Consider the following 21,123-nt stretch of genomic DNA (forward strand, 5'->3'; position numbering starts at 1 on the left):
CCCTCTGCAGGCCTCTGGGGCTGTTCTGCCAGTGTGTCGCAGGTCCGCCTACCTTGCAGGCGCGGGGGTGGGGGGGGCGGCTCTACCCTTCCTCAGGCCACTGGGCCTGTTCTGTCTATCGGTTGCAGGTCTGGCCTGTTCTGCTGGTGGTCACAGTTCCGTCTACCTTGCAGGCGCGGGGGAAGGGGGCGGATCTGCCTCTCAGCAGGCCGCTGCTCCTCTTCTGCTGGTGGGTCGCAGGCCCGCCTACCTTACAGGAGTGATTGGAAGCTCTGTTCAGCCGTGGGCCACTGGGCCTTTTCTGCCGGTGGTCACCGTTCCGCCTACCTGGCAGGCGCTGGGGGTGGGGGGCAGCTCTGCCCCTCAGCAGGCCGCTGGGCCTGCTCTGTGGATGGTCACAGTTCCCTCTACCTTGCCAGCGCAGGGGATGTTTGTGTCTTTCTAAAATGTCAGAATTTATTGAATAACAACAAATTCACAGGCTACACCCCTTTCATCAGCGGCAGTTCACTGAGTACTTGTGGGTCACCTGGTAGTCATAAGCCTGGCAAACACAAGCTCTTTTATTTCAATCTTAATTTTTAGTATCTATAACACTCAAGGCACTCATGCTTCACACAATGAATACATAAGAAGTCACAGGAAGACCAAGAAAGGGTTAAGGTGGCTACAGGGTCACAGAATACTGTCCCAGGAGCACAGGCAAAGAGACATATGAAGGCCGAGTCAAAGAGTCACTGTGGGTGGTCAGATAAGGATTTTAACAAACCAGTTCCACAGAGTTGTCAAAGCAGAAGGTCTGGACAGATGGCAGTTTCAGTCTCAGAGTGTCAGCTTGAGCTTTCAGCTTAGAGTGGGTTGTGTGTGGTCATAACAGGCATGAGAAACCACACTTTGTCTATAGGGACAGGAAATCAGAGGTTTGTTCCTGGGCAAGGACTGTGATGAGTGACCGGGTGACAGGGTCAAGGTGTTACCATGTCCAGACTCCTTTTATTGAGTCTGTCATTCTTCCTTTTATGTGTCTCGAGTGTAGGGTTCTCATCTGGTGAGTTTGATAGGTTTCCATGTGTGGTGTTCTTGACATGATTTGGGATGTCCACGTGTCCAGATACTCCTTGATTCAGTTTGAAAAGTTGACACATACAAGTGGTTTATCAATTCGTGCCTTATGATGGTGCCAGGCAGATGGTGGCTGTTTCCTTGTGCAAAGTGTGGAGTCATTCTACCTTGGCACTTGGACTCAAAATGGAGTAGCTTATGGCAAAGTACTGCTTACAAAATGGAGTAACTCAGGCTTAGGCACAGCCTGAAAACCGCTGTTCTATACATCAAAGAGTAATTCAGAGCAGGGCACAGCCTGGCCTCCTGGGCTCTCCTTTGAAATCTTGATAGAAGCCTCCATGATCCCATAACTCTTGACTTCGGCATGCCTGCAAAACCAGCACTATAAGTCAGCTGGACATGGGAAATAATTCCTTGTGTGCTTTTGGATTAACAGAATGTCTGTCCTGAGCTAGTTTCTCAAAAGAATTGGCTTTGGAAAAATCTTTGAAACAAATTTGCATTCTATAGCTCTGAGTCTGTGATGGCTATTGTCTTGTCCATACTTGAGATGCCCTCGAAGCATCTTTCCTATTGTTCTTGTGCGAAGAACTTTACTTTTTAACCACACCCTCCTGGATCAAAAACTCATATGTACTTTTTTTCTGAAGTATATATGTATATGTATGTGTGTGTGTGTGTATTTTATATATATATATGAACCTTATATGTACTTCTTTTCTTCTTTCCTGCAAAATATTTCTAATACATCTGTTCTGCTCCTTTTTCTTTCTGATTCTCACTGTGACTCTGACTACAAAGCAGCCTGTAATATGTCACAGCCTGAATGCTGTGCTGCTTTGAAATTTCCTTCTGCTGAATAAATTATTCTGTCACCTTTAAGCTCAGCTTTCCATAAAATCTTGGGGCACGGACAAAATGTAGGAAAATTCCTCGCCACAGTTTAACAATGTTGGCCTCTAGTCCAATTTCCAATATAATTCTCATTTTTAACTGAAACCTCATCAGCACGACCTTTACTGTCCATATTTCCATCAGCCTTCTGGTCTTATTATCAGTCTTAAGCTTGTCCACTCACTGCCCAAAAGCCAATACTCAGAAGACAAGAGTCGATGGGAAGGAAATCTAGTTGATTCAAGGGCTGAAATCTTGAGACAGTGAGGGAGCTATCATTCCTCCAGAAAAGACCATTTTGGGGAACTCAGGTACACAAAAGGACTTTCATATAGGGAGGTAATGGAGGTTCAGCGGGGCAATGGGCAGGAAGGCTGCACACTGAATGGGGTATTCTCCAAACTTCTCCAAATTTCTTCTGTAACTCAATTCCAAAACCTCTTCCACATTGTCAGTTATAGGATAACAGCAGACCACTCCACTTCTCAGTACTAATTTTTCCTCAATCTGGTCAGGTTGACAACCAAACAACCATCACAGCAAGCAAGCTTAGATTCTGCTTTATCCAAGCAAAAGACTTGGCCAGAAACTAGCCTAGCTTTGTATCCCTATAAAACTAGCCTAGTTTCGTATCCCTATAAAATAAAAAACAAACAAACAAAAAAAGAAAGACTTGAAGTCAGAGCACTGTTCCACAAACTGGCCCTATTTTGAAGTCTATCTTTACTTAATGAGCTGTTGGTAGAGATATCATCATGAAGCTGCTTAGCTGCTTGATATTTCCAGCATGTCATTTTGATGGCTAGGTACTTATAAACACTGTAGCTTTTTTTTTTTTTTTTGGCTTCCTATTGTTTTTAAATTGTTTTTTTACATTTTCATCTAAAAGATGTCCTTAATAATGAGCATTTCTGTGTCCAGGAAGTTGCAACATTATAATGCTGGGAAATAATAACTTGCATCATCAGTCACCATCACGTGCCATAATGATTTGGCTACCAAAGTTCCACGCTCTATGTTAGAAATCGCCTGAGGGCCCACACAGCTCAGAGATAATTAAAACCTCCATAATAAACTTGCCTTGGTTAATCTGATTGATACAATGTCTTCTGTTGTAACCTCAGTTATTTCCCCATGTGCTTTAAATTTAGTAATGCCAAATAGAAAGGAGAAAGAGAAATTAGCACAGCTTAAGTAAGTGTAAAAATGTAATTACTCTTTTGAACGTATGCATATTTATCCTTTTTTTTTTTTGCAACCCCCCATCTCACTTGGCTTTCAGCTCTAAATAGACAAATGCTGGTGGCTTATGGATATACCACACTTAGGGTTATTTCTAAATAAGAAGAACATCCTTTGTTACAAAGGCCACCAATTGCAGCACATTTTGAGCATTTCTTTTGCATCAAAAAGGAAATCAAATGTACTGTAGAACCCTAGCAAACCAATCTGTAAACAACAGCACAAATTTCTGAAATTTTGCTTAGCACACTACTTTGAGACAAAATAATAACAAAGGAAGGAAGGAAAGAAGACAGGAAGGAAGGAGGGAAGGAGAAAAATTTTATCAGAAAGATATTTTTCTTAACTATAGCTAGTTTTGGCTGCATCTATGAAACAATATGCTGTGAATTCACACCTCACTTTTTGTGTAGGGAGACGTGGGGCAGTGCTGGGCCTCGTGCATGCTAGGCAAGCATTCTGTCCTACAATCACATTTAAGAGCCATGTGGACCATGAGGGTCTCACTAGTGTTTTCTCAGCCCACACCATGGGACCTTGGAAGAGGGAGTATTTACTAAATATGTTCTGGGCAGACGCAGCGTGCCTGAATGCAACTCAAAGATGCAGAAGGACACTCAATTCAGCGATTTATCATTGCTGTGTCTAATCTTTTGTTTCCTGATTTGATGCAAAACCCCAGGCAGGAAGGGCCCCATGCTTGTCTTATGCACAGTTGTATCCTGAATTTTCAGGAGATAAACAACCACACAGCAGGAACTTGAAACATTTTTGTTGAGGTTTTACTGTTTATGAGAACAGGTAGGCCCTGCTTTTAGAAAATTGTTGCCCTAGATATCCAAACTTACAAAAGTCAATAAATTAGAAGATATTCTTGATCATACAGAAGTGGTTATTGCAAATTTGCTTTCATAATGAAAGCATGCCTCAACTTATAAATGTCTTCACACAACTTTTAAGAAGCACAAGTACTGGAGAATTCAGAGCATACCTAACTCTCGGGCTTGTGCATCACAGGGCCACGTGGAGATGATCAGGATAAAAAGGCTGCCCTTTGCCCCAGACAGGTGACCCACTAAGCCTCAAGAATGAGACTATGCTAAAGTGAAACAGGCAAGGATAGTATTATAGGTTGAATTTTGTTCCCCCAAATTTTTGTGCTGAAATCCTAACCCCTAGTCCTTCAATGTGACTTGATTGGGAGATAAGGCCTTTAAAAAGGTAATGAGGTCACGAGAGCAGCTCTAATCCAATCTGACTATTGTCCTTTTATAAGAAGGGAAGATTGAGACCCAGACAAGGAGGGAAGCCTGTGTGAAGTCACAGAGAGAAGATGTCATCTGTAAGCCAACAAGAGCGGCCTCAGAAACCAGCTCTGATCTCCAGCCTCTAGAATCAAAAAAAGCTAAATTCCTGCTGTTTTAGTCTCCCAGTCTGTGGTATATGTTACCACAGCTGTTAGCAAATGCATACAGGCCTAGAAATAAGAAGGTCTTTTTTGGACTTTCCTGTACTGTTTCATAGACTAAAATTACAATATAGAAATGTCCAAATGCCATACAACGCTATGGGAGAACAAAAGCAAACAATACACCCCAACTTGTTCCACCCTTTGAAGTGACAGCTCAGCTGGGTCTTTCTCTGCATCTTGCGCTATATTACTTCTCCCCAGATGTGAGGAAAGGGCTGCCTTACAGAACCAGCACCATGTCAACTTCCCCACAAAAAACAATACTAGGGAACACCTTGCCTTTCTTCATAACCATCAACAAGAATTTACTTAGCTCCTCTCATGGCAGAGGCATAGAACTAAGGATGTCAGGGAAATGGGTGTCAACCTAACCCTTAAGAAGAAAGCAAATTTACATGAAAAGGAACTAAACTTCCCCATCTCCCACCTCACTGTCTGAATACAATCACATTATTTGCACATTTTTCACAATAATTTGTACAAGTGTTGTAGAAAAATCGGTGACTTTATAAGTCCTAAGGCTTCACTTAAGAAATTGGCCCTGGACTTATAAAATAGGTGGTGGGATAGAGATATGGTCAATGTTACAGACAAAAAGAGTTACATTCTCTCACTGAAAATAGGCCAAGCATCAACACAACAATTTAATACATTATTCCCCTTAATAGAAGCCCAAATCAAATGTCTCACTCAATCAAACTAAGTTAGAGAAACCCTCTGTGAGCTCCAGGTTCAGCTCCAGCAGGCCTGTTTTGCACTCCACTGGCTGAGGTCTGTTTGTATCATTAAAAAATTATCTTAACTGCTGCCAGAAGTAATTGGCCCAGCGCTGTCCACTCTTCCGCAGTAGAACTAATGTTTCCTGTGGCTCTGGATGCCTGTGAAATAGCATCACAAGATAAACACCTCCAGAAGCTGGAGAAAGTGAGCTGAGAGGGAGGGGAGCCCTCTGAAAGAAGTGATATGCCCCAGGGTGAGGGGGCAGCGTGCAGATGGCTTCAGAGGACAGCGACCAGACCAAGATCTTCGAAAGACGGGCAGATGAGGAAAACCTAGACTGCACAGACAGGTACATGGCTCATCTGGTGAGAGTCACTGGCTTCAGATTCTGGTCCCCTTATCACCTCCCACCCTCTGATGTAGGGTCTAGAAAAGTATACCCAAGCATGGTGTCTGGGCAGTTCTGAGTGAGCCCTGTTTCTAGGTGTCTCCACTAGTCCATTCTCCCTTCGGCTCCCCTCTCCCCTCTCCACTTCCTCCTCTTAATTCTGTCTCCCTTGCCCCTTTCCTATCTCACTTCCTCCCCTGCCCTCTTCCCGTAGTCACCTCCAATATTCTATGTTACTTGTTCCTGAGCCCCTTACCTTGGCAAGAGGAGCTGCTCAGTGGGTGGAGAGCAATCTCTAGAAGCCCGGCCATGACTCCGGGATGCTAACATCTGGGGAAGCCCAGCAGGGCAAAGAAACATCTTTTCCTGCCTCGCGCCTTCTCCCAGCTGCATGTCTCTCCCTTAGTGGCTGCCCTGCCTGATGGCGGTGTTTGGTTTCCCTCTACCTGGCTCACTGCCCAGAAAGGCTGAGCACCATGCATGGTACCAATGGGCTGGTGAGAACAGAGGTGAGTGGAGGAAAGAAAGTAAGGTGTGGGGGTTTGTGCCTCCTTCCCTCCCCAAAGCTGATCTGTCCCTCAACAGTCACTTGCTATCCTGCCTCTGTGTCCCTGGGGCTACTGGGGAGATGGCCTTTCTCTGACCAGCTGGGGTTGCTTTCCACCCTACCCAAGTGCCTGTGAGTCGCCCCGGGCACAACTGCACAGGGATACCTCTTGATTCTTCTTTCAAAAAGAAGCCTGTCATTCATCTGTAAGGCTGCAGTTCACTCACCACCTTCAACCTTCAAGATCAGTTTTATGATTTTTTTGCTGTGTTTTGTCCACTCTTGCCTGGCCATTGTGGGGACTCCTCTAACTGGCAGTTTTTAGTTCCATCTCCCCATGGTGCAGGCTTAGACCCTATTGGGTCTGAGCTCCTGTTCTCAAACCTGCTTCCTCTCGTTTTTTCTTTCACAGGTATCAGATCTGCACAAGAGACTGAAGACTTTCCTGCCTCCTCTCCATTTTTTACTCTCCTCAAGCCTTCCCCCAGGTAAATCAGTCATGTTTCTAACTCCAATTCTGGCATCTGCTTCCCGGTGACACCAATTAGCACCTGGCCTTACTAAACTCCACTCACTGTCTCCTCTCTGTCAGGCCCATGACTGATGCACTTTGATATTCATTTAATAAAATTTCACAAGAGTTAACATATTGACTTGGGGAGGAAAAAGTCCCTGGATCCCTCCAGAGCTGCCCTGCCCATGATCGTACCCAACAAAGAAATGGAACTCAGAGACCACAGTTCCTGTAGCATCATCCAATACTCATGCCCTGGCCCACCCGGGCCTGTGGAAGGGATTCTAGGAAAACAGGTAAAGGTTGGCGAGAGTTGAGAAGCTGCTGGACTGTGGGGAACAAGAAGTGACAGTAACAGGAAGCCCAAGGCTCTGGATTTTTTCAATAGGACCTTAGGAAAACACATTTAATCCTAATCAATAGGAAGAAAACGTCCAAAGTCATTGAAGACAAAAACAGTACCAGAAAAGTTCGAAGTCTATTCATTAACTCTAGAGTTCAGATTTGTTAGCTGCAAGCCGGGCTATTCAGCCTCCCCAACCTGATCTGTGCAATGAAGATGAGAAGATGAAGTGGAAGATGATTCTCAGTTGCTTAGGTTGGGACATGGGATGTCTAATGCACTTTTGGGAAATATCTAGGTTCGTAATTCTTTCTTTTACTTCTGCAACACTCCACATGTTTTCTCACTCTTCCAAAATGGAATGACTGCCACAAAAATCCTAAAAGCAAAATTAATTTAGTTTGCAAAAAGAATATGTCACAGGGAATCGGAATATGCAGACTGTATTTTCTTGGGTCATTCTAATTTCAAGGATTCTGGCCTGTTACGAAAAATATACATATTATTGGATCACTTATCTTCTTTGTGGTTCAGAATATTTGATCCTGTTTTTCACGAAAGATTTTCAGGACAGGAAAGGAGATGGGGAAGGAGAAGTATGGCTGGAATAATCTCGAATTTCAAAAACCATGTTTCATTCCTATCATATCAGTTCTTGTTTCTTTCATGCAATAAATGAAATCCAGTGTTTCTCATTCGGTGTCCCCCTGCTCCAATTCCAGATCCATAATTTGTGGTGACTTTTTGATTATTTGTGTGTGTGGGGGGGTATCATAAGGAAATGCCAAAGAAGGCAGAAAAATCTCCAGTTCCCACACAGTAAAGCAAATGCTATTTATCAGACACTCCAACCCCAGACAGCTTTCAGGTTCCGAGGTTCTTCATCTTGGAACCTGCTTCCCACATCTGATGGAGCAGTCACATGGATTCACATATTCAAGTCAGGATCAAATTTGTCACTAGAGCTCATTCTTGCTATCTTGCACGAATTTATCTCTTAACAGCAGAAAGATTCTAGGAAATCTTCCTATCTAGCCCAAGTGGCCCTGCTACTCTCTCCCCACTCCCCTCTGCCTTCCACAGGTCCTGGGTCTGACTCTCCAGGAGGCTGGGTTAAGGTGGCTCTCCATCACAGTGGCATCCAAGCCTTCTGTCCAGTCTTCCCATCTCTGCACAGGCAACCCTGCAGTCCTGGCTGCAGCCTCTTCCCTCTTCTCACTTCAATATTCTTTTTTATATTATTCAATTATTTATTCATTCTAATTTGTTATACATGATGGCAGAATGCAATTCATTTCAAATTACACATATAGAGCACAATTTCTCAAGCCACTGGTTGTACACAAAGTATTTTCACACCATTCGTTTCTTCATACATGTACTTAGGGTAATGATGTCTAACTCATTCCTCCATCTTTCCTACTCCCTTGCCCCCTCCCTTCCCCTCTCTCCCCTTTGTCCTATCCTAAGTTCATCTATTCCTCCCACGCTCCCCAACCCCATCACCATTATAAGTCAGCATTCTCATATCAAAGAAAACATTCAGCCTTTGTTTTTGGGGGGATTGGCTTACTTCATTTAGCATAATATTCTCTAACTCCATCCATTTACCTGCAAATGCCATGATTTTATTCTCTTTTAATGGTGAGTAGTATTCCTTTGTGTATATATATAAAAGTTTCTCTATCCATTCATCTACTGAAGGGCATCTGGGTTGATTCCACAATTTAGCTATTGTGAATTGTGGTGCTATAAATATTGATGTGGCTGTGTCCCTGTAGTATGCTGTTTTTAAGTCCTTTGGGTATAGACCAAGGAGAGGGATAGCTGGGTCAAATGGTGGTTCCATTCCAAGTTTTCCAAGGAATCTTCATACTGCTTTCCATATTGGCTGCATCAATTTCAGTCCCACCAGCAATGTATGAGTGTGCCTTTTCCCGCACATCCTTGCCAACACTTATTGTTATTTGTATTCTTGGTAGCTGCCATTCTGACTGGAGTGAGATGAAATCTCAGAGTTGTTTTTATTTGCGTTTCTCTAATTGCTAGAGATGTTGAACATTTTTTCATACATTTGTATTCAATATTCTTTTATACTCTATTCCCTCTGACGCTCCCTTTCACTTGATAGAGCTCCTCTGTCCATTTCAATTGTTTTCCAAGATTCCCATTGGAAACAAACACTTCTATTTCAGCCTTCTAGGGTAGAGGAATCTCGTCTCCAATGCCCCACAGTCACTGGGGCCAGAGAGAAGAGGTAAGTATATCTTACTGGCACCTCCCATTGAGGCTTCCAATGGCACCCCCCATTGATATTTCCAATGGTACCATCACTTCTCCACTCTTATTCAAAACCCTCTTCTCTCTTGACTGACCTCCCCTAATGTACACATTCACATAACTCCTCTCTCCCTCTTGTGATTCTCATCCATAGCCTACAGGACATTCCCCCTTATGCTAAGCACTTTACCATCTTACTTACACACTTTCTTTCCACTCTGACCTCTAGAAGATGTGTCTGTGCAAACCATTTATCTCTCTCAGTTAGAATTGGTTCGACTATACATGAACTATACAGGTAAGTAGTTTTAATAATTTAGGGATCTCTTATATAAACCAGTATAGAAGCTAAGGCAGATCAGTGCTAAAATGGTGACTTCATGTTATTAGGAACTCCTGTCTTTCTGCTCCACCATCCTGGCCTTGGATTCCATCCTTAAAATAGTTCATGGTCTAAATTGGCAGAAAGGAGAAGAAATGGCAGATGAGCACAACTTCCTGGTGATTTTCACTTCAATTTTTTTCCTTAACCCCCACCCTCCCCATCCAATGACTTTTACTTACACATTTTTATTCATCTCCAACTGCAAAGAAAGCTAATTATATTCTCTTAGCAGGCTCCATTGCTATTCTGAATAAAAGCAGTGTTCTATCCATAATGAGTAAGCAGCTAGCATTCTTGCCATGTAGTTCCTGTCCAATATCACTGACCTTCATTTCCTTTCCCCTTCAGCAATTATGGCCATTCTCTGGACTCTCTCACCCAAAGCGCTGAATTCCGGATCTATTAAGTTCTAATATCCTATTCTCCAGCCCTCAGCATCTAGCCTTGTAGGTCCCATGCTCATTCCTGCTACATCTGTCATATGGTGCCTCACATGGAATCCTTCCATCCTTCCATTCCCCATAAGATGTATCCGTTTGGGGAGACACCAAGGTGGAATTAGATAAACAAAGGGTTTATCTAGGGAAATGCCAGTGAGGATCAAGGCCAGGGGAGCAGGAATAATCAGGAAGAGCTTTGGAGCCTGGTACATGCCTGACTTGGGGTGGAAGGAGGAACTAGGTAGGAAGAGCCTGATTGCAGTTTAGTTCTCATTTGGGTCACTGGGAAGTCCTAGGCCAAAATTGCCCATTAGAGGAGCATTGTGTTGGGCACAAATGACCCCCTTCCAATGATCCTCTGTGCTCAACTTCCAGTCCCCACTACTATTAACATGTTTATCTACATCCCTGATGATCCACACCCCTCTCCTAAAATCTCACCAGGGTCTCTTGCCTTCCTTTCTGTATCCTTGATATATGTCTCCTCAAGATGCTCGCTTCAGTAATTAGCCCAATTGCTCTTACTTCTTCAGCTCTCTCAGGGAGAGGTCCCAGCAAGAGCTGAAACAGCACAGTGGGATCTGGGGAAACAGTCCCAGGTTTTAGATGGCTGGTACATAATAAATTCTCAGTAAATATGTAGTAAAGGAATATATGCATATTTTCTCTTTTCCAGCTGATGGTAAGCTTTCTGAGGGTGGGGACTATGTCGTATTTATCTCCATAACCTACCTAATAACCCACAGCCATAAATACAAAGTTGTCAAGCTAGTAAAGTTAATCTACTAATTTTGTGCTATATTAGAAACAAATTATTTCTCTAAATTCTTCATTTAATGCCTAATATGAAACCTGTCATACAATAGGTGTTTAATAAGTAAATGTTTGTTTTAATTAAAGAGAAATTAAAAATAAACTTTCACTCCCTGAATGTCACGTGCATATTAAAGGCATTGAACTAAGGGAAATAAGAAGGAGCTTATGATTTATCTACCTAAATCATTTCACTGCCTGTGGCGTATCTACTTTTGGATACTTCATGGGCTTGAACAGAGCAATCTTATCTATCCCACGAGTACATTATGCCATACTTGGGATCAATTGTAACCATCAGTATATTATAGAAGTGCATGTTGTTTGATCATAAATGCTTATCTCTTTGGCTGGTGATTTTAAGGGCTCTGGGTGTCAACTAGAAGAAGCTGCAGGAAGTGGTACAGATCCAGAGTATGGACAGACTTAGATTTCTGCTGAAAACAGAAACTCAAAGCATTATCTTAAAAACAACCAAGAAGCCTCGAACTCTGGTGCACACCTGCAGTCCCAGGGGGTCAGGAGGCTGAGGCAGGAAGATTGAGAGTTCAAAGCCAGCCTCAGCAATTTAGTGAGGCCCTAAGCAACTCAGCAAGACCCTGTCTCTAAATAAAATACAAAAAGGACTGGGGATGTGGCTCAGTGATTGAGTGTCCCTGGGTTCAATCCCTGGTACCAAAAACAACAACAACAACAACAAGAAAAAAAAAAAAAACAACCAATAAGACCTAAAGGGTGAATACTAAACAGAAGCCATAGTCAGGGAAATCCTTTTCCTCAAACTAAAAATATGGAATACTTCTTAGAATAAAACTGTAGATATGCATCCTGTAAAATGCTGGGGAGTGATTTTGGCCAAATTATATTATCTTATTATTATATTGTGTGTATGAATATGTAACAAAAAAATCTCACCATTTTGCATGGCTATAATGTATCAATTTAAACTTGTAGAAAAAATGGAAAAAGAAAGAAATGTATTTTGTAAGGATGGAACCAACAGTAGCTATCAATCAAACTAATTAGGGTATCTCCTCTGGTGAAATCAGGTTGTTTATGTGTAAAGTAGCTACAACTTTATCAGGTATTGGTGTACCTAGGGGATAAAGGATAAAGCAGAGAAGGTATACATTGTAGACTGCAGGGCCAGCCATGAGAATCTGGGGGGGTCTGCACAGGCAGTGTGTATCTGGCCCATGGTTAAGCCTGTGCAGTTCCAGGTACCATATATTTCTACCATAGACTTAGATGATCAGACTCTCAGAACCTAATGCCAGTAGATACAGAGACTCAAATTTCCTTTGCTCTGGTTCATGCTCAGCACACACTTTTCGAATTATAATTTGATTTCTCTCGTAGGATAAGAACCCACCAAGTATTATAGCAGATATGTCAGTTGCATTTTTTCATTGTAATTAATACCCTTTTGATTTACTTTTCAGTCTCTTGGGAACAAAGCTACAGTGAGTCTCTCTTCAAGGAAAACTGACAAGAGGCATGCTTCTGAGCCTTCAGAGCTGAGGGCAAGGTCTGCAATAGTGATGTCAAAATGCCAACCAGTGAAGAAACCTTTGGTGGACAGGCACACAATCAGCCCTCTCTTATGACATCCTACTATCTCCATACAGTAGATGTCACCATGAGATGAGCTGTGTTAACAGCAGAGTGAATAGCCACTAACAAAAGGTGCAGAAAGAAACTGTGTGTGTATCCATGTACACATGCGTTCAGAGAAAGGCACTTTCTTAACAACACTAGAAAGCTCAAAGAAAGTAGTTAATTCAATCACATGTGCCATAGGGTCTTTCATTTTCATTACTGAGGCTTCCTCAAAGTGAGTGTTGCATAGATGAACAGGATGGATAGAGTATGGATTGATGGGTGAACGGATGGATGAGTGAAGCTAAAACAAAGCTATTTAATTTAGACTTTGAACTTAATAGCTCACAGTATCAGAAGTTACTGGGCTAGAAAAGTTGATCTGCTACTTTCTTACTGTATTGGAAACACAATTTTTCCAGTTCCTCATTTCGCTTAAAATACGCCTTAGGGAATAGTTAAATTCAGAATAGGGTCAATAATAAACTTTTATGGATTTTTGCCAAACTAAACGAATAAGAAATGATCTGTTTGGAACTCTTACACTAGAAGTCATGGGGTAAGCCCAGGAAGAATCCAAACAATTTAGAGATTCACACTGACAGGGTGAGGAGTCTCTTAATCCTTGAGTTTTATATTGATATCTGTAGGGAAATGTGGCCTATGAATAATATTTAGACCACAGTTTTCATCTTTACAGAGTTAAAAATCTGGGTAGTTTTTATGACTTGAAATCTGGGCAGTTTTCATGACTCATACTTTTTTTTTTTTTGTAAATGGACACAACACAATGCCTTTATTTTTATGTGGTGCTGAGAATCGAACCCGGGTCCCATGCCCGTGCTAGGCGGGCGCTCTACCGCTGAGCCACAATCCCAGCCCATGACTCATACTTTTGTTAGGTCATTATTTTAAAGCCATTTATAAAAGTCTTTGAGGTTGGTGATTTGTACACAATACTAGTGAATTTTGTTAGAAAGCACATCAATTTAAACCCAGCTGCTAAACAAAATGACAGCCTCACTTTTTTCAATGCCTCCTCACAAGATATATGTGTGTGTATGTGTGTGTGTGTGTATAGTGTATATATATATGTGTGTATGTGTGTGTGTGTGTGTGTGTATATATATATATATATATANTATATATATATATATATATATATATATATATATAAAATATGTGCATGTAAAAATTCCCCAAAGTCACCAAGTGACTCTGGTGATTATTCATATTAATCAAGATAAAACTCTAATAAGCTATATATATATATATAAAAAAAAAAACCCACAACACAGCCATGCTGCAGAGTCAGGGACCCGCTGAGTGAACTCGTAGAAGAACCGCAACATACGGGTTTCCTTGACAACTGTTCCCATAGAACCAGTGTTCAAAGATAGGCACAGACAAAGCAACCAGAGAGATTAATCAATGATCATGCTCCAGTATCTAAAATGGCATTGAGATTTGTTGATATTGTAGTACCTACTTCCAAATTTTGATGAGTGTGTTTCAAACTCACTTTTCTCCTTTGACTACTTTTTTTTTTTTTTTTAGTGGAATTCCCCTTTTTTCTTTCTCTTTCCCAAATAAGAAAGTCCCTTTAAGGAAGGATAACAACCACAGTTAAACTGCTACTTTGGAAAGTCTACCCTAAAAAATAATTATTTCTCATTTAAAAACCAATAATTCCACCAAAAGGACAGCAAGTGAGTCACACAGAGGGGATCCCCGAAAGAGGGGTAGTTTTTCGAGATTTAATCACAGCTTTGTGGAAACCTCTACATGTGGTATGGTGTGTACCTCCAGAGTTCTAGTGTACTGCAAGATACCCAGAAATTAATTTATAACTCAAGCTGTCGCCAAGTTCACTCAGACCCAGAGAAGACTCAGTTCCACCGAGCCAGCCTCTCTCCCATTTGCTTGCAGAACAGAGACATCTCAGCAAACAATTCCCAGTGTGGAAAGAAAACTGTGTGCAAACAGCGGACAATTTGAAAAAGGGTGGGGACAAAGAGCTTACAGAAGGGCAGTAGGGATGAACAACACAAAGAAACCCAACGTGGCAGAATAAAAGAATCCTTTGAGGTATTAAAATAGTTCCACTAAGCCAGTTCTGGCCACCCATATGAGAGAAATCAGAAATGCAATTACTCCAACCCCGAGGAGTAAATACAGAAAACAAGGAGCCCCAGGGAAAGTATTCCAGAATACAGATGTAAATTAATAGAAGGACCCTAAGGAATTGCCTTTCTCTTTTCTTGTTTTCTTGCTGGTGTTTTAGATGCCCTTCCCCAAATGTGCAATTATCTCAGCAGAACGAAGAAAGAAGTGAAACTGCAGTGTGCACGCACTATTGTGGATAAAGGTAGACAAATTGAGGGCTGGAGGGCAGTTGCAAGGTGCAAGCTTTGTCAGGCTCCTGTGTGGCCTCCTTGGTACCTCTGTGGCCTCTAGTGGGGAAAATTCAACAGGTCTTTCAAACACTGAGACTAAAATCAGCACTTACAAATGGTTTCATGTTAGCTGCAACAAACAACTCAATTGTTCCTCAGTCTCAGCAACAAAGCAACAATAGCAAATCCACCAGAAGATGCACTCTTTCTGTTCCTAGGAACCACTGGCGTGTCTGGTGTGGCAGCCACTCCAGCTTTGTGAGTGAGTTGACCTTGTCACTCATCTAATATGGTTTGGGAGATCCAAGATGTGTGTACGTGCAATGACTACAGTCAGCCTGGCTGTGTAGCCATCCCATGTGTTCTCGTCCCAGCGGAAGCATGGCCTCCTCTGAATAGAAACAGATTACAACTCACAACCTTGGCCTTCTAAGAGGGACTGTCAACTCCAAGCCATGTCTTGTAATTCTGTCACTTCAAGAAATTACTGATTCCCTTGAAAGAGAAATAATTAGAATACACTTTTATTTTTACACCATTTTGTTAACTTTGTGCTTTGATTTGTGTGCTCTTGTTGATTGCTTTTGTTCATTGTAAAACTTAAGCCCAAAGCATAAGTGTACACAGAAGAGAGTGAGTCTTCATTTCCCTTGGTCAGGAATTCAGTCAACAAACATTTCCAGATGATTCCTTCGTGATGGAAGCTACAGAGACAGTTTTAGGCAAGCTAGATATTTGCCCTAAAGCATCATGAAGACTGATGAGACATCAGAGCCTGGACTATTATGAATAGTGGAGCAGGATCTAACCACCGCGTTCCCGAGGTGGGGGCGAGGGTCAAAAGAAACCTCACTAAGGAAGTGGGATTTTATTTGAGCTTCTTTGGCAAAGGCAGTGGGGAAGGGAGGGCTTTTGAAGAGGAACAGCAAGTGCAGGAAAGGCCCATGAAGTGTCAGAAAGGATGAAATGTACCAGAAGCACAAAGAAAGCCCACAGAACTGGGAAGGTGGGCAGGGTCTCGGCGTCTGTGAGGACATCTGGACTTGAGCCTCAGGGGAATGGAAGGGGATGAGGTTTCTAAGTCAGGCTTCGTTGATTTGTGCACTGTGTCAGTCTGTCTCTGCAGGCTTTTGATTTTCTGACCGTGACTTTGCCTAATGGTTGACCAGTCATACACGAGCAATTCCACCCTCACTTCCTAGGAATGTAGGGGAGCCCTTTAAACTTCCTTTACTCTTTATCACATTTATTTGTAGGATATAATGTAGATTTTAAATAAACACCTAAAAAATTAATGAAAAAGTTACACCTCATATTTATATGGACTTTCCCCTATTCTCCTACTGGGGCAGGGCAGAAGGGTACAGGATCTTTAGGGGTATGGAGTTTGAAGGCTGGGTTCAAATCCCTGCAGTGGATCTTTTGGGCAAGTTCTTGATTTTTCTGTGCCTTTGTTTCTTCATTTGTAAAATGGGGGGTAACAGGACCTCATAGGCAGGTTTACCGCTTCATGGATCATCCCAAGTGGGCATTTTGGAGCTGTAGGAGGTTCCTACCACAGGTCAACATAGGCAGCACACTTGAAAGAGGGCTAGGTGCATAGTAAGGGCTGCTTGATGCCATTATCAGGATGCTTTTATTTATTCCTAAGAAGACTAGAACCACCAACTGTTTTCAACATTGACATGGTTGAAAGAGAGAACTGAGAAATATTCAGAAACCCCATGGAACCGTGGCAAACTTGAAAGTATTTTAACTTGGTGAGGATTATCTTTTAACAGAAAACTAAGCAAAGACATTAAAAAACTAAAGACAAATACTTTTGGTGGGCAATACAGGTTAAATACACATAGAAGTATTTTTTCAAATGGGAATGAAAGCCATTGGATTCACAGATTTTGGTATTGATCTGTCAGAAGCATCGATTGGGTGAACGCTTAATTTGGATCTGATTATTAAAGTAATAATTGCTCATTAGAAAAATTTGGAAGAAACAAAAGAAAGCCATTCAATAGCCTACCATTAAAAATAGGCACTATTGGGCTGGGGTTGTGGCTCAGTGGTAGAGCACTTGCCTAGCATACACGAGGCACTGGGTTCGAGCCTCAGTACCACATAAATGTAAAATAAGGATACTGTGTCCATCTAAAACTTAAGAATAAATATTAAAAAAAATAAGCACCATTAACATCTTATACATGTTCCTGTAGTAAATGTAATATGCCACTTTTCTGCAAATTCTCTCCAGTGAATAAACATATATGTGTGAGCATGTATCTACCTGCATATCTATTTTTCAACATTAAGATCTATAGGTGCATGTGTGTTAGCTTCCTAGAGATGTTACAACAAAATACCACAATCTGGTCATAATTCTGGAGGTCAGAAGCCTGAAGCCTTCCCTCAGAAAGTTCTAGGGAAGGATTCTTCCTTGACTCTTTTCACTTCTTGTAGCTCTTGGCCTTTCTCAGTGATCCTTGGATCATGGCAGCAGAACTCCATTCTCTGCCTCTTTCTTCACATGGCCTTCACCCCGTGTAGTATCTCTCTCTCTCTCTCTCTCTCTCTCTCTCTCTCTCTCTCCTATTCACAGGACCTATAAGCACACCAATTATTGGATTTTAGCCCATCCTTGCAGTCCAGTTTGAACTCATCTCAATTAATTACATCTGCAAACATTCTGCTTTGAAATAAACTCACGTTCTGAAGTTCCAGGTGGACATGAATATTTTGTGCACACTATTCAACCCAGTGCAGCATATGATGAGGATCTCTGGCTTTACAGTGTAAAGTATTACACTCCAGCTCAGAGGATCCAAAAGTGTGGTACTTGAATCTCCTTTTGCTAAGATTAGCAGGAAGTCCAGTCTAGCTACCTTCTCTAGCTCCATGAGTGTCTGCTGATTACTGGGGTAGAGATGGGTGCTTCTGGGGTGGAGTTGAGTCCTGTTCATTATCCAGGACCCAGGGAAGGAAATTCAATCTTCATAGCATCATAGAAACTGTAACCTGGGTCTAGCCACTGCACAGAGTTAGGTCGAGCCTATGAGTGAGCTGTCATAATGACCAAGGCCATCGCGAAGTCAGTACTCCTAGGGCCACCTCCCCCACATACTCCTATCTTCTGAAGTACTCTCCTGGGTTAGACTCATCTCCCTGCTCCTGGACCAGGATGATTGCTGACACCATTTCTCCTTTTTGGCTCACAGTACAACTAGCCACCAGCTCCATCTCTCCCTTCCCTCAAGGTAATTTTATTCTGAAAGACCCTCTGCCTGATCCTAATGGTGACTTTAGGGCATTCCCAGTCTACTCCAGAAGAGTTGTCTGACTGAATTTCAGGGATAAGTTATTAGAAGGAATCTTAGTCACTCTGGTCAGAAGGCCCCAGGGCTCCTTATGCAAGTGAGATGTTTCCTTCCCTAGAACAATAGGTACTAAGCAGATCTGGGGGAAATTCCCTGCTCAGCCATAGAAATGAACTGTCCTTCCCTCAGGCAACCGATGCCCAACTGCCTCTTGCCATTTCAGAACAGGTAAGCAATTATATAGCCATTCTTCCCAGGAGAAGGGAAAAGTGTTTGGAAGAATGGTGGTCACATCCCACAGACCTAGAGGTGCCTGGCAAAAGCTTTCAAGTCCCCCATTCCTTGTGATCCAATTTTGAAATTTAGTCACTAACACAACCCTATTGCATGGATTTAACTTTTCAAACTTTCCCCATTTTTTGATACATTTAGGTGATTTCCCATCTTGAATTAGCCAGGATAAAAATCTTCACTCACTGAATAAAAATTTATTGAACATCTACTATATGCTAGTCATTGTTCTTGTCCTCGGCTCACATTTCAGTGACAGGAAAAGAAGACATCAAACACATAAATGTAAAATGGAATGTCTTCCTAATTACAATGAAGAAAACATAAAGCAGGGAAAGGTGATTGAACTACAGGAGTTGCTATAGAGGACAGCAGGAGAGGCCTCGGGGGAACCTGGCGTTTGAGTTCACTGTCCAATGTCCAATCTGGCCCACTAGGGAGGTTTTTTTTTTTTTTTTTTCAATTTTTTTTTTCACTTCACACTCACAAGGATGGTTATTTTTTTTAATGTTCATTTTATTTATATGTGGTACTGAGGATCGAACCCAGGGCCTCACAAGTGCTAGGCAAGCACTTTACCACTGAGCCACTACCCCAGCCCCTGGGGAAGGTTTTTAACGAAGTCCAGCAACCCTGGCTTGAAGATTTGTCCTTTCATTTTCTTTTGTTATTATTTTGCTAATTACATCATGTATGAAAATAAACAGAAATCACTCCATGAGATGAAATTACCACATAAATCAACATAAGTACATTTTGTACAAGTGAATGATGAAGATACTGGATTTTAAAAATCGATGGTTGCTCAAAAAACAACAATTAAGATTATATCCACTCCAGGAAATATGTGGGATTCTAACTGAAAGGATGACATTGAAAATTATAAAAAAGCAGCCACTGAAAACTGTTCAGTTGAGATTCGGCTGGATCTATTTGTAACAGGTTCTTAGAAGATTTGAGAATTTTGTACCCCTTTATAGTTTTATCAACAACTAAATTGACACCAAATGAAGACTAGTGGGACGATTCAAATTGAAAGAAAAATTTCACAATCTGTCATTGCAATTTAATTACTAAAAAGATCCTGCTGCCTTTTAAATACTGCTCTGACTCAAATACTTAAATATTTTTGTCAAGCTGAGAACCAAGTTCTTCATAATTTTATACTTTAGAATAACAAATTGAAACTTTTTAGGTAGCCCAATGTGTAAAGTTCTCAAATTTAATTCAGTTACTTATTTTATTTATTTATTTTTATTTGTTCTTTTCAGGTATACATGACAGTAAGAGTGTGTTTTGAGGGCTGGGGTTGTGGCTCAGTGGTAGAGCACTTGCCTAGCATGTGTGAGGCACTGGGTTCGATTCTCAGCACTGCATATAAATAAATGAATAAAATAAAGATCCATCAACATCTAAAACAATTTTTTAAAAGAGTATATTTTGACATATTATACATACATGAAGTATAACTTATTCTAATTAGGATCCCACTCTTGTGATTGTACATGATGTGGAGATTCACTGTGGTGTATTCATATATGAACATAGAAAAGTTATGTCCAATGCATTCCACTGTCTTTTCGATTTCTATTCCCCTTCCTTCCCTTCATTTCCCTTTGTCTAATCCACTGAACTTCTATTCCCATTCCGCTCTTGTTGTGTGTTAGTATTCACATATCAGAGAGACATTCTACCTTTGGTTTTTGGGGATTGGCTTATTTCACTTAGCATGATAGTCTCCAGATCCATCCATTTACCGGCAAAAGTCATAAAGTCATTTTTTTATGGCTGAGTGATATTGTGTACACACACACACACACACACACACACACATATATATATATATATATCACATTTTCCTTATCCATTCATCTGTTGTAGGGCTCCTAGGTTGGTTCCATAGCTTAGCTGTTGTGAATTGAGCTGCTATAAACATTGATGAGGCTATGTTGATGCAATGTGCTCATTTTAAGTCCTTAGTAATATATACTGAGGAATGGGATAACTGGGTCAAATGGTGATTCCATTTCTAGTTTTTTTGAGGAATTTCCCTACTGCTTTCCAGAATAGTTGTACTAATTTACAGTCCCACCAGCAATGTATGACTGTATTCTTTTCCCCACATCCTTACCAACATTTATTTTTGCTTATATTCTTGTTTGTTGCCATTCTGACTGGAGTGAGGTGGAATCTCAGTGTAGTTTTAATTTGCCTTTCTCTAATTGCTAGAGATGTTGAACAGTTTTTCACATATTTGTTGACCATTCATATTTCTTCTTCTCTGAAGTGCCTGTTCAGTTCCTTTGCCCATTTCTTGATTGGATTACTTGTTTGTTTGTTTGTGTATTTTGTAATGTTTTGTTTTTGGTGTTATGTTTTTTTGAGTTCTTTATATATCCTGAAGATTAATGCTTTATCTGAGGTGCA

The 21,123-nt window shown here is 41.4% G+C and overlaps 1 long non-coding RNA gene across 2 annotated transcripts; it reads left to right on the forward strand.

The window, feature by feature from the left end:
- Window positions 1-5,485: 5,485 nt before the first annotated feature.
- Window positions 5,486-15,635, forward strand: LOC125611067. Of its 2 annotated transcripts, XR_007341187.1 has the most exons (3): window positions 5,515-5,741; window positions 6,740-7,482; window positions 12,545-15,635. It is a non-coding gene; the product is annotated as an uncharacterized LOC125611067 (long non-coding RNA). The 2 variants fall into 2 exon arrangements; XR_007341186.1 differs by lacking the exon at window positions 12,545-15,635 and having other exon boundaries at window positions 5,486-5,741; window positions 6,740-7,879.
- Window positions 15,636-21,123: the final 5,488 nt, after the last annotated feature.

Source organism: Marmota marmota, unplaced genomic scaffold (genome assembly GCF_001458135.2).
Source record: "Marmota marmota marmota unplaced genomic scaffold, marMar, whole genome shotgun sequence".
Taxonomy (NCBI): Eukaryota; Metazoa; Chordata; class Mammalia; order Rodentia; family Sciuridae; genus Marmota; species Marmota marmota.